The sequence below is a fragment of the Pantherophis guttatus genome, chromosome 8 (assembly GCF_059756535.1).
Source record: "Pantherophis guttatus breed Tessera chromosome 8, ASM5975653v1, whole genome shotgun sequence".
Lineage (NCBI taxonomy): Eukaryota > Metazoa > Chordata > Lepidosauria > Squamata > Colubridae > Pantherophis > Pantherophis guttatus.
In genome coordinates this window covers 78,127,501-78,141,407 of record NC_142070.1, presented here as the reverse complement: position 1 = coordinate 78,141,407, position 13,907 = coordinate 78,127,501, and positions in this window count along the sequence as shown.

The window sequence follows — 13,907 nt, the reverse complement described above, 5'->3', positions numbered from 1 at the left end:
TCTGACACCGCTAGTCTAGATTCATGGTTGTTTCTCAGGCTTAAATTCTAACAAATATGATGAGTCAGAAAGCAAGAAATCCAGACTGGAGTAGTTTGGGGCTGTCGTTTGCTGATTCAATCAGGTTTTCTATAATTCATAGGGCAAGATGTTCCACATTTATTTATTCTCGGCTGACAGATCAACTGGGAGGCTCTAAACAACATGCGAAGTGTTTCCCCTGGAGGTTTTCCCCACGTGCTACTTCCTTCCCCGATTAGGAAGCTATAGCATATCAAGGCCGAGTTTTATTAGCGAGCAGGGATGAGCTATATATTGGCCTCCGTAATTTCTTCCCCCACTGTTTGTTTTTGTTCTATCGCCTTTAGGTGTCTTCAGCAAATTGGCAAGACTGCCGCGTTAATCAAAATCCTGGGCTGTCCTCTAAGGAATGTCACCAGCTTGACTGTCAACTTCCCGAGGCAACATCTTTCGAATTGACGTTGCTAGTGCTGGAGATAACAGAATAGAATAACAGAATAACAGAGTTGGAAATCAAGCATATTTCTGGGGAAGCATGTTCCCTAGATCTACAAAGACCTGTACTCCAACCATCATTCCTATCCCTCAGACCAGGTAAGATATTATTTAGATTCTCTCAGGATCCAAGAGACCAGAGGTCGGCTGCTGCCAGTTTGGATCGGTTCACACGAACCGGTTGTTCCGATTCTGCGTGGTTCGAAGAACCAGCAAATCGGACCACCAGCTGGCCTTGCCCCGGCCCATTTTTAGGGCCATTTTTGGGGCTGTTTTTCAGGCCATTTTCAGGCCAATTTCAGGCCTTTTGGGGGGCTGATTTTCACCAGAAAAACAGCCTGAAAAACACCCCAAAATGCCCCCAAATAGTCTATTTTTCAGTCCATTTTCAGTCCATTTTTGGGCCTTTTTCAGTCTGTTTTTCGGGCCATTTTCAGGCCATTTTTGGGCCATTTTCAGTCTATTTTTCGGGCCATTTTCAGGTCATTTTTCGGGCCAAAATCAGTCCAAAAATTGGCCTTAAAATGGCCCCAAAATGGCCTGAAAACAGCCCCCAAATGCCCCCAAAACAGGCCATTTTTGGGGCTGTTTTCAGTCCGTTTTTTGGACCATTTTCAGGCTGCTTCTGGGATGAGGGAACCCAGGAAGTGTCTGGGTCCAGCTAACCCAGCTTTTCTTCCTCTCACATCCAGCTTTCCCAGTCTAACTTGATGCAGTCTCTCTCTCAAACACACACACACTTATGCATACACACACAAACAGGTTGGATCTTTCTTTCCTCCCCCCCTTCCAGAGACCCCTGGATTCCCTCCCCAACCCTGTCTGTCACATAGACACCACCCACACAAGGGACATAGAATTGGCCATGCCCACTCAGTCACATGACCCCCCCTCCAGCCATGCCCCCTTCCAGCCAGTCATTAGGGCAGAGAACCGCTTGTTAAAAAATTTGGAGCCCACTACTGCAACTGACCAAATAAGCTAATCTGGTACTGTGCCAAATCGGCATTTATATTTTGTGAAAAACACTCTGTGAATTGTGTCTGAAAGTCTAGAGTGAAGTAGCATAAGATAAATTCCAGATTTTTCGAAGGATGCTAAATTTGCACTACCCTTTCAAACTATTTTTGGAAGTTGCTTATTTGCCGCTTTAAAGAAGTAAGAGACATTCAACATGACAAGATTAAAAATACACCAGGGTAGCACCTTCAATATAGGAAAATGTAGATATGTTTTTATAAAGTTTAAGAATTTAAAATAGACAGACAAAAAAAATCAAGGCGAAGTTTTGCCCCTAGAAAGTTTTAAACGGATTAAGGTGTCAGACAACGTTCCAATATTGGAATGGTATTAAGACTTTGTCATCAATTTTAAGGAATAAGCATATTGTCGTAGGAAAGAAGAATTGTTTCTGATATTGGGGACATAAAAATTTCAGCCACTTATAGTGGCGTTCAGAGATACTTTTGATGAATTGCATCAGGACTTTGAATCAATAAGGTCAGCTGTGTTGTGGTTTCTTAGGTACACTCTGCTCCCAGATGAAGATGCTGCAGAAAAAGTTATTCAGCAATCGACTGTATTGTTGTGGCTCTGTTGCCTGAGCCTGGGCTATTGACAGATGCAGACTCTGAGAGTGAGGGAGAGGAGTTGGCAAGGTCTCCCTCTCCAGGACCCTCCTCTCTGGCAATGCCTCCGGAGGACACCGAAGGCCAAGAGATAGGCCCAGAGCCAAGCACGTCCCCGCAGACACAGGTGGACAGCGCCGAAGGAGATAAGTGCTGGCTGGATCCTCGACAGCGGAGCAGGGAGAAGCGTACACAGCAGAGGGGAAGGCGTGCCAGAGATTAGCTGAGTCACTGGACCACACTCCACAGGGTATAAATGTGGGTATGGCGGCCGGTTCAGTTTGTGATGAGCAAAAACTAGAAATAATCCATGATCTCTGCGACTTCTGCCTGCCTTGTCGGACTGCATTTGGACTAATCCTTGTATTGCTGAAACTTTGCCTGCTTTATCGGAATGCTTGCAGTCTAATCTTTGTTTTTTGTGAGTAAAGTCTGAACTGGTAGCTAGCCACTGGGTTGCTGCCAGCTATATCTTCAAAGACTTTGTCGTGTGGCTTATTAACTCCGGGCCGTCTGTGGGGGTGCGTGTGTGGGACGGGTACAGAACAGGTATATCCAAGAACAACTTGCATAATACAGAATACTAGAGTTGGTAGGGACCTTGGAAGTCTTCTAGTCCAACCCCCTGTGCAGGCAGGAGACCCTGTACCAGGGGTGGGATTCCCAAATTTTAGCAACCAGTTGTCTGCCCAATTGCTGGGCGGGCATGGCCATGATGGGTGTGGCCTAATCAGCCTCCTGCACTATGGGAATGTGTGTTTTCACCTCCCCAGGCTCTGGAGACTTTCTTCAAGCCTACGGGAGGGCGAAAATGGCCACCCCGGGTTGTGGAGGCCCCCCGGAGGCCAGAAACGGGCCCGTTTTTGGACTTTGGGAATTCTGGTAGGCCTGTTTTTTGCCCTCTCCAGGCTCCAGAGACTTTCCTCAAGCCTCTGGGAGGATGAAAATGGCCTTCCCCGGGGTCCAGAGGCCCTCCGGAGGCCAGAAACAGGCCCGTTTCGGGACTTTTGGAACTTCCGATACGCCTGTTTTTTGCCCTCCCAGAGCCTCCATGTGGGCCCTGCACTTACCTAGCTTCCAAAACGGGCTGTGTGAAGACTCCTGGGAGGGGAAGACTAGGAGTAGCGGCAGTCAAGTTGGCTGCCATGAAGCCGGGGACAGTCAGAACCATACGTTTGTGCAGGAGTAGAGAAATGCTGAATGGTGTGTCGTCTGGGTATGAGCAGTTGCTCACCTCTATATTAAATGTAAAATTTTTACCCAGGAGAAATCAATGCATCACACTTCTTTTGCTAGACCAGCGATGGCAAACCTTTTAGAGACTGAGTGCCCAAACTGCAACCCAAAACCCACCTATTTATTGCAAAGTGCCAACACGGCAATTTAACCTGAATACTGAGGTTTTACCACCTAAAATAATGATAAACAAGGAAGAGTTCAGCTAATGGTTCTAAGAAAAATATGATAAATGCACTTTTATGCCCTTTCAGTTTTTTTCCTGCTTTTGAAATATTATGTTTAGTAACAATAAAAAAGAAAAACTTTTGTAATATCATTTCTCTTTCCCTCCTTCTCTCTCTTCCCCCTCTCTCTTTCTCTCTCTCCCTTTCCCTCCCTCCCTCTCTCTTTCTCTCTCTCTCTCTCTCTCTGATTCTCTCACTCTTTCCCTCTCTCTCTCTTTCCCACTCTCTTTCCCTCCCCACTCTTTCTCTCTCTGTTTCCCCTCTCTCTTTCGCTCTCTCTTTCCCTCCCTCCCTCTGTCTCTCTCTGTTTCCTTCCCTCTCTCTGTCTCTCTGTCTCTCTTTTTCTCTTTCCCTCCCTCTCTCTCTTCCCTCGCTTTCCCTCCCTCCCTCTTCTGTCTGTCTGATTCTCTCTCTCTTTCCCTCCCTCTCTCTCTCTTTCCCCCTCTCTTTCCCCCCCCACTCCTTCTCTCTCTCTGTTTCCCTTCCTCCCTCTCTCTGTCTCTCTCTATTTCTCTCCCTCTCTTTCCTTCCCACTCTTTCTCTCTCTCTGTCTGTCTCTCTGATTCTCTCTCTCTCTTTCCCTCCCTCCCTTTCTTTCCCTCCTTCCCTCTCTCTCTTCCTCTCTCTCTCTCTTCCCCCTCTCTTTCTCTCCTTCTCTTCCCCTCTCTACCTCTCTCTCTTTCCCTCCCTCCCTCCCTCTCTTTCTCTCTGTCTCTCATTTTAGGCCCTAGACAATAGAGAGCAGAATGTTTATATATGCTGTATGACACGCAGCTTCCATGAACTTTTCACTCAAATTCCAAGTATCTGTTTAAAAGCTATATGTAACACTTTTAGTTTATTTTTTTTTTGTCTACATAACGTCGTCCTAAAATGTCTAGAGTGGAATGAAAATACATTTTAAAAATGTATTCAATAAATAATTTACAGTGCACACTTCAAAACAGAGGTTTCAGGTCTTACAAGACGCGCAATTACCCATCTCCTTTGATGAGAGCAAAATGATGAATTTTAAGTTGCAAATACTGATTATGAATTATTTTTGTTTTTAATAGTTGCAGATTAATACACAGGGGAATGAATCGGTAGAGGAAAAAAAGAATATTCCAATTGGATAAACTCAACTACTTAACATGTGGATTTTCATGTTATGTTTAAGGTTTTAGCTTGTACATGGAAGGAAATCATCAATCAACACTTTTCCAAGCCAGAGAAAAGAAATTAACTACGTAATAACTGGAAAGGATATTTGGAGTTACTCCAGTGATCCATCAGTGGGGGGGGGGGGTTTCCTGTTTGCAAGGCTCAAAATAGGTCTCTAAGATGAATTGTCTTTTTTAAACAGAGAGGCATTTAATTATCTTGTGGTCTCTAAGGTTTCCATGTTTTAAATTTAAATAATAATAATTTAAATAATAAAGAATTCTGTTCTAACCTAGCCACAGCCTAGGATGTCCCAGGAAAGTTTTAGCTTTAGTCTGGGGAGATTCTGTCTCTTAGTTATAAGCAGATAAAGAACTGGACTCAATTGGTGTCATATCTGAGTTTAGACCTGAAAGGAGGAGGAGGAGGAGGAGGAGAAGAGAAGGAGGAGGAAGAGGAAGAGGAGGAGGAGAAGGAGAAGGAGAAGGAGAAGAGGAGGAGGAGGAGGAGGAGGAGGAGGAGGGGGAGGGGGAGGAGGAGGAGAAGGAGGAGAAGGAGGAGAAGGAGAAGGAGAGAAGAAGGAGGAGGAGGAGAAGGAGGAGGAGGAGGAGGAGGAGAAGAAGAAGAAGAAGAAGAAGAAGAAGAAGAAGAAGAAGAAGAAGAAGAAGAAGAAGAAGAAGAAGAGAGGAGGAGGAGGAGGAGGAGAAGGAGGAGAAGGAGAAGGAGAAGGAGAAGGAGAAGGAGGAGGAGGAGGAGGAGGAGGAGAAGAAGAAGAAGAAGAAGAAGAAGAAGAAGAAGAAGAAGAAGAAGAAGAAGAAGAAGAAGAAGAAGAAGAAGAAGAAGAAGAAGAAGAAGAAGAGAGGAGGAGGAGGAGGAGGAGGAGGAGGAGGAGGAGGATTCAGGAGCGTTCTCCTCGGTTTTAGGTTAAATTTCTATAATCTTCCATATGTTACATCTTGTCCTGCCCTCAGGTGATTTGGTGAATAAGTCAACCCCACCCCCAACCCCCGCTTCTCTTGACAGTCCCTCAAGTACCGGAAGAGTCCTCTCAGTCTTGAATGAATGGTGACAAATATAACTCCAAAATGCTGGGCAAGATTTAATGTTTTTTTTTGTTTTTTTTTTAAATAGAAATTTAACATCGTCTATATTGCAGCTGCTCGTTTTTTTTATTTTTTTATTTTTTTTTACAAAAAATTGTTTAGGAACTTCCTGAAAGGCAAATGATACTCTTAAAACAATTATGACATTAAAGAATCCCCTTGAAACCCAGCTGCAGATTTCTGCCTGCTATCTGAAAATTAGTCCTACCAGCTTGTGAACAGGGTAAAGGAACTTTGCCAAGTGAAGAAAAGAAGAAAAAAAAGAAAAAAAAAAAACCTCAGATGGGCACATGAACAGAGCGAAGGGAAATAATTTAGCTAAATGATTGAAGTGGGTTCATTTAGGGTCAGACCAGGGATGAAATCCAGCAGGTTCTAACAGGTTCTGGAGAACCAGTAGCGGAAATTTTGAGTAGTTCGGAGAACCGGCAAATACCACCTCTGGCTGGTCCCAGAGTGGGGTGGGAATGGAGATTTTGCAATATCCTTCCCCCAGGAATGGGGAGGGAATGGGGATTTTGCAGTATCCTTTCTCTGCCACGCCCACTAAGCCACACCCACAGAACCGGTAGGGAAAAAAATTTGAATTTCACCCCGGATCAGACTTAACCCGTTTTGCATACGATAGCATGATTCAAAGCAGCAGTCACCAACTGGTGATCCGTGAGAACATTTTGGTGGTCCGCACAAAAATTATTTGCATTTTTTTATATTGCAGTAAATATAAGGGGTCATCAAATTATAAGCCCCTTGGACAGATAATGCAATGAATGTTTGTGTTGCTGCAGAGAGTCTCCCCCTTCGGGGTCTTTTTCTGTGGGTCGGAGGGGAGGGGGAGAAATTCTGACTTGGGGTCTGCTTCAGACTCCTGGTGTGGGGCTTTGGGCGAAGGCTGGAGGGAAGCATCGCTGGTGGCGAAGAGCCGGAGGGCCTCATTCCAGTGGGACTGCATCATGGCCTGGAACTGGCTGACCATCTCAGCCCGCTGAGCCTCCAGATGCCGGTACCTGGCCTTGCACTCCTGCAGGTCTTCCCTCTGCTTGGGAAGCCTATGCTCCTAGTCCTCAGTGAGGTGCTTCTGCTGAGCCTCCTTCTCGGCCAGATCCAATTTGAACTGAGCTGTTTTGCCAACTCTTTCTCATGGTGGCTGCTTAGATCCAACAACTGCTTCCTGTTGGGGCCCTAAAGAGCCCGGGTGGGGAGGTGAGGAGTGGCTGGGAGGGGAGGGGTGAGTAGAGGCTGGCGAGGCACCCCATGACGTGAATGACATTGAGTTGGCCACGCCCACTCAGTCACATGACTACCTAACCACGCCCACCCATCCAGTCATTAGGCAGATCATATTAGTGGTCCACGGGATTTAAAATTATGAATTTAGTGGTTCCTGAGGTCCGAAAGGTTGGTGACCCCTGATTCGAAGCAAACTCATGTAAATGCAGATCAATTGCTTCAAATGTAGCCAGCGCAGCAATGGATTTCATATATTCGTTTCCACCAGTTCACCGTGCGTGTGCCTTCCGTGCATGCACCCGGCCTCAAAACCATGGCTAAATAGGACGGTATTACGCCAGGGCAGATGGGCAGGCCGCTACCAGTTCAACCCGAACCGGTCTGAACCGGCTGAATACCACTGAGCCAGTGCATTGAAGAGAAGGGAAGGTCCCTATGGTGTAGCTTTATCTGAGCTTAAAATAAAAGAATAAAATAAAATAAACCTACCTGAGCTATTACATTCGCTGAGAAAAAGACAAGTCTTGTTTGTGTAGAAAGGCGCAATGGGACTCTCAATTGAAAACACTTTGTCCTTTTCAGTTATTTCAGCCCCACGTTCCAATTTTGTTTATTAGCTTATCAACCTATAAAATGCAAGAAGCAACACATAGGCTATATAAATCAGAAATATTTGAAGACGTTTTGCTTCTTACCCAAGAACTGAAGAAGCTTCTTGGATGAGAAGTGAAACGTCTTCAAGGAAAAACCAAAATCCAGTTGCCTTTTGAGATAAACCATCCATATCAGAGGTGAAATGCTCCCAGTTCGGACCGGATTGCCCAATCTGGTAGTGATGGTGGTGGGGGGTTCAGAGAACCAGTAGCAAAAATCCCTGCCTCCCCCATGCCCAGCTGAGCCTCACGATTATCAGAGGCTTTTTTTTTTAATTTTTAAAAGCATTTTTTCTTAGAGGTTGTAGAAAAAATGCTTTTAAAAGCCTCTGACGATCCCAGATGAGTTGCCTGATCGTCAGAGGCTTTTTTTTTCTTTTAAAAGCCTCTGATGATCCCAACTGAGTTGCCTGATCGTCAGAGGCTTTTTTTTTCTTTTAAAACCATTTTTTCTACAACCTCTTCGGCCGAAGAGGTTGTAGAAAAAATGTTTTTAAAAGGCTCTGACGATCCCAGCTGAGTTGCCTGATTGTCAGAGGCTTTTAAAAGCATTTACAACCTCTTCGGCCAAAGAGGTTCTAGAAAAGAATGGTTTTAAAAGTTAAAAAAAAAAAAGTTGGCCACGCCCATTCAGTCACATTACCCCCACTCCCCACCAAGCCACGCCCACAGAACCGGTAGTAACCAATTTTACATTTCACCACTGATCCATATGGAAACAAACATATATGGATCCTAGAACCTTTAAATGCTATGAGCAAAATGCTCAACTCAATGAGTAGGAAAGCAGTAGCCGGATATTAAATGAGGTAACTTCTAGTAATCCAGAACCTTAAGTACTATTTCTTAGGTGTGTGTCTCTACAAAACACAAGTTCTTTCTTCAGAGTTTTCAGGACATAATTACAAATTATCTGAATACTACATCTGCAAAGATTTGGAAAAAAAAAAAGAAATCAATTAAAAAGCCAATTTGGAGTATTGGGAAATTCACTTAAATGCAGTGGTGGGATTCAAATAATTTAACAACCGGTTCTTTGCCCTAATGATTTCTTCCAACCACCAGTTCACCAAACTGCTCAGAAAGTTAACAGCCGGTTCTCCCGAAGTGGTGCGAACCGGCTGAATCCCACTACTGCTTACATGCCTGTTTGAAACCTTTGAATAGTCCAAAATGATACATGGCTATATGCTACTGCTACTCTATGAAGACACCTTAAAAGGTTGGTATGTTTAAAGTTATTCCATGTATTATTATTATTTAAAAAAAAAACATTCTTGCCAATTAATGCAGTCTTTCCTTTTCACAGTATAGCATATCACCTCCTACCAAATTTGAGGACAAAACTGAAATAAGGCCTGGGATACACTGCATATATTTTCTTTCAGCAAAAAAAAAAGAAAAGAAAAGAAAAAAAAACTTTACCATTTCTTTTTATACCTGTCCTTAAATGAACCTCAGGTTCAAATATATTTCTCCTCTCATCCCTGAGTCCCACTTTATAAATGTTATATTACCAGAAGTAGTCTGTCTTGGTTTTTGCATCTGACCTTTTGTAACACTCGAGAGTGATTTTTGGTGAGATGCTTGCCTCATTGATAGCTAATTAGAGAATCTCTTGTGACTGGACCTCAAGCCCTGTGCAAAATTAAACTTCAGGTTCAAGTCACAGCCAAAACGAACAACCAAGTCAATCTTTCTCAAATGGGTATACTTGGATAACATCACCTTTACGACTTGCCATACGGTATATCCGTGATACACGTGGCCTGGCACGCACAGCATCGCCCGTTCCTGTTCCGGGTTTCTGGCATCCATGCTATTCTGCCCCAGCTCCGGATTTCCGAGGATATTGACACACACCAATGGTCCTTATCAAATTTATTAAGTAGCAAGAATAAACAAGACTGGCAAAAGTTGGCAACCAGCCCAGAAAACAAGATATGATAAACCAAAATGCTCTGATGATAATTACGAGTTGTTTCTAGCAAGAAACTTACTAATGGCATGTGACTTAAATAGGCTAAGGAAGCGGCCAATTATCCTCAAGCCCTACTCTTGAGTAGATCTCCTCCTCCTGAGTAGCCACTCCTGCCTTTTGGCAGCCCTGCATGCTCGAGCATTGAGGAGAGGCTCCTCCACTTCGCTCTCTTCACTTGAAGGAGCCTCTGGAGGTTCTGAAGGCCCTGGCTGAGTCTCTGCCTCTGGCACCACATCCTCTTCAGCCTCCTTGCTGTCCGACGCGAGCGCTGGCTGTGCAGGCTGCTGGCACGACACCACACCAGCTTCCTCTTCATCGGGATCAGCCACGATCCATGCAGGCCGCTGGTGGGCCACAACACATGCATGCACGATGATCAGCTAGCTTTCGTGCGTGTGTCAGTGAAGAGCTGGTCTTCTATTTTTCCTGCGTCAGCATGCATGCCAGTAACCGAAAGACTAGCTGGCCGGTATGCATGCATGAGCCAGAAACTGGAAGTTCATTTTCGGGCACGCGCATGCATCCTGGGCAGCTCCTCTTCCGAGTTTGTGGCCCAGATGAGCGCGTGTATATGAAACGTGTGCATGCGTGCACATGCTCCTTTCTTGGCACTTGGTGCTGAAAAGGTTTGCCATCACTGAGGTATATTATTACAATGTCTAGAGCAGTGGCCCCTAACCTTTGGGGCACCAGGGACCGGTTTCATGGAGAGACTGGGAGAAGCGTGGTTTTGCATGCGGACTGCCTCCTGCATGGTTTCGCAGGCTGACTGCATCATGAGCCGTGGTGGCGCAGTGGTTAGAATGCAGTACTGCAGCTAATTCTGTTGACTGCCGGATGCCAGCAGTTCGGTAGTTCGAGTCTCATCAGGCACAAGGTTGACTCAGCCTTCCATTCTTCTGAGGTCGGTAAAATGAGGACCCAGATTGTTGGGGGCAAGATGCTGACTCTGTAAACCGCTTAGAGAGGGCTGCAAAGCACCGTGGAAGCGTTATATACCATATTTTTCAGAGTATAAGACTCACCGGAGTATAAAACGTACCTACCTTTTTTGGTGAGGAAAACAAGAAAAAGAAATCTGCCTCTGCCTCCCAGCAATTTTGCCTCATTGCAGCAAATAGCAAACAGCCTGCTTTACTTTCATTTTCATTTTCAGCATAGTTTGATTAGCCCAAGGAAAAAAAAATCTGCTCCAGCAATTTACCTCTTTGCAGCAAGCAGCAGAGCCCTGACCAAAACAGTTGAGAGCAAATCAGCTGAGAGTTGGGAGCCCGATCCAATCAACTTGTGCTAATTAGGCTGGGCTGAAGCAGAAAGGAGTTGTTTCTTCTTGCTGTCTGCTTGCAAGGAGGTAACTGCTGCGAGGCAGAGGCCAAAGGGTGGGGGCCAGTGGGTGGGCGGGGCTACATTCAGTGTTTTTTTTTTAATTGGATTTATATACTGCCCTACTCCCGAAGGACTCAGGGCAGTGAACAGCCACCGAATAAAACACATAAATACAAAAATTTAAAATAGAATAAAAACGAATTAAATAATTTGGCTGAGACAAATTTAAAATACCCAATAATTTAAAAACAAATTAAAATTTACATTTAAAAGGGGAAAAGATTTAGGCCAGGCCAGCTTGATGAAATAAGAAAATCTTGAGCGTGCGACGGAAGGGGCGCAGATCCGGGATTCTCCGTATCTCCCGGGGGAGCTCATTCCAGATCGTAGGTGCCCCCACAGAGAAGGCTCTCCCCCTAGGGGCCGCCAGTCGACATTGTTTGGCCGACGGCACCCAGAGGAGCCCCACTCTATGGGAGTGTACTGGCCGGTGGGAGGCTATTGGTGGTAGCAGGCGGTCCCGTAGATAGCCAGGTCCTAAGCCATGGAGCGCTCTAATGGTGATAACCAAAACCTTGAAGCGCACCCGGAAGACCGCCGGGAACCAGTGCAGCTCGCGCAGGAGAGGTGTTACATGGGAATAAGACGCACCTAAATTTTCACCCCATTTTAGGGGGGGGGAAAGGTGCGTCTTATACTCCGAAAAATATGGTAAGTCTAAGTGCTTTGCTTAGCACTTAGAATATTGAATACAATTGTGTATTCAGTACATTCTTCTAACGTTTAGAAATTCTAAGGCAGAGTAACCTGAGTGAAACTGGGCCATTAATTACACCTAATTTAATTTCTCGTCAGCTATCGTAATACACACAGGACCTATTTGGAAATTCATTTGTCTGGTACAAACAAGTGGAAGGTTAGCAACTTTATCCATTCGTTTTTGCTAAGTTGGATGTATTTCTTCAGTTCACTGGTCTTCGCCCCAAATTAACCAAATATGACAATTGGGTGATTCCATCATACAAAATGCCTATTTCGTTTAGCCTACCATGGCCGTCTGCATTAGGAACATGGAATATTGGTTTGTATTTCTTCGACAAAAAAAAAAAATTGCTTTTCCCAGAAAATGGTGAGAACGGTCCTTAGTGGTGTGAAATTATGCGTCTCGTAACTCCACTTCAGTGGGACATCGCAGATTCGGTTCGTAGAGTCAGTAGCCTCTTTAATCCGTGGTTGGATTAAAATCATTTCCTTTTTGATTTGGTAAAAAAGTAAAACAAGGAGTCTCCATCGCTTTCCTTGTGATTCTGTGATTACACCCTGTCACGTCTGAATGGCTCTTCTTGGTGGGTCCCAACATGAGGGGGTGCTATGTGTCCTGTGGGTCAGGCAGTGGTGGGATTCAAATAATTTAACACCCGGTTCTCGGCCCTAATGACTGGCGGGGTGGGCGTGGCCCAGGGGTGAAATGTAAAATTTGTTACTACCGGTTCTGTGGGCGTGGCTTGGTGGTGGTGGTTAATGTGACTGGGTGGGCGTGGCCAACTTTTTTTTTTAAAAAAAACTTTTTAAAGTATTTTTTCTAATGCTTTGAAAAGCCTCTGCCGATCAGGCAACTCAGCTGGGATTGTCAGAGAGGCTTTTAAAAAAATGCCTCTCTGCTGATCAGGCAACTCAGCTGGGATCGTCAGAGACTTTTCAAAGCATTTTTTTTTTACCACCTCTTCCACCAAGAGGTTGCAGAAAAAAATGCTTTGAAAAGCCTCTGACGATCCCAGCTGAGCCGCACGATCATCAGAGGCTCTTTTTTTTTTTTAACTTTTAAAAGCATTTTTTCGTCAGAAGAGGTTGTAGAAAAAATGCTTTTAAAAGTAAAAAAAGAAAAAAAGCCTCTGATGATCATGCGGCTCAGCTGGGTATGGTGGGGGGGGGGCAGGGATTTTTGCTACCGGTTCTCCGAACCACCCGCCGCCATCATTACCGGATCAGGCAATCCGCTCCGAACCGGGAGCATTTCACCCCTGGCGTGGCCATGGTGGGAGTGGCCATGGGGTATGACAGGCAGCCTGTACCCCCCTGGGAGCAAAAATAAGCTGTTGGGGGGAACGTGCCTCCCCCCTTGCCCTGTTTTGGGCCTAGTAGGATCAGAACAATTAATCTGCAGAACAACTTGCCTCCAGAAGTTGTGAATTCTCCAACACCAGAAGATTTTAAGAAGAGATTGGACAACCATTTGTCTGAAATGGTGTAGGGTTTCCTGCCTGAGCATGGGGTTCGACTAGAAGGCCTCTAAAGTCCCTTCCAGTTCTGCACTTGTGTTATAGGTAGATTTTGATTCCAGAGAGAAGATTTTGGTACTGTATTGCAAAGGACTCATATTTATGACGGTTGCGTCATTCCGGGGTCATGTGATTTTTCTTTTGTGAGCTTCTGACAAGCAAAGTCAACGGGGCAAGCCAGATTTATTTAACAACTGGGTTACTAATCTTAACAACCACAGTGATTCACTTATCAATGGTGTCAAGAAAGGTCATAAAATGAAGCGACACTCACTTAACAAGTGTTTTGCTTAGCAACAGAAATGTTGGGCTGCATTGTGGTGGTAAGTCGAGGACTACCTGTACTTGAGAAAGTTAGGGAATGAACTAAGAGAGTCGAGACATCACCCTGCCAACAAAAGTGTGTATAGTCAAGGCTATGGGTTTCCCAGTTGCAATGGATGGCTGTGAAAGTTGGACCATAAGGAAGGCTGAGTGCCAAAGAATTGAGGCCTTTGAACTCTGGTGCTGGAGAAGACTCCTGTGTGTCCCTTGGACTGCAAGGCCATCAAACCGGTCGGTCCTAGAGGAGATCAACCCTGACTG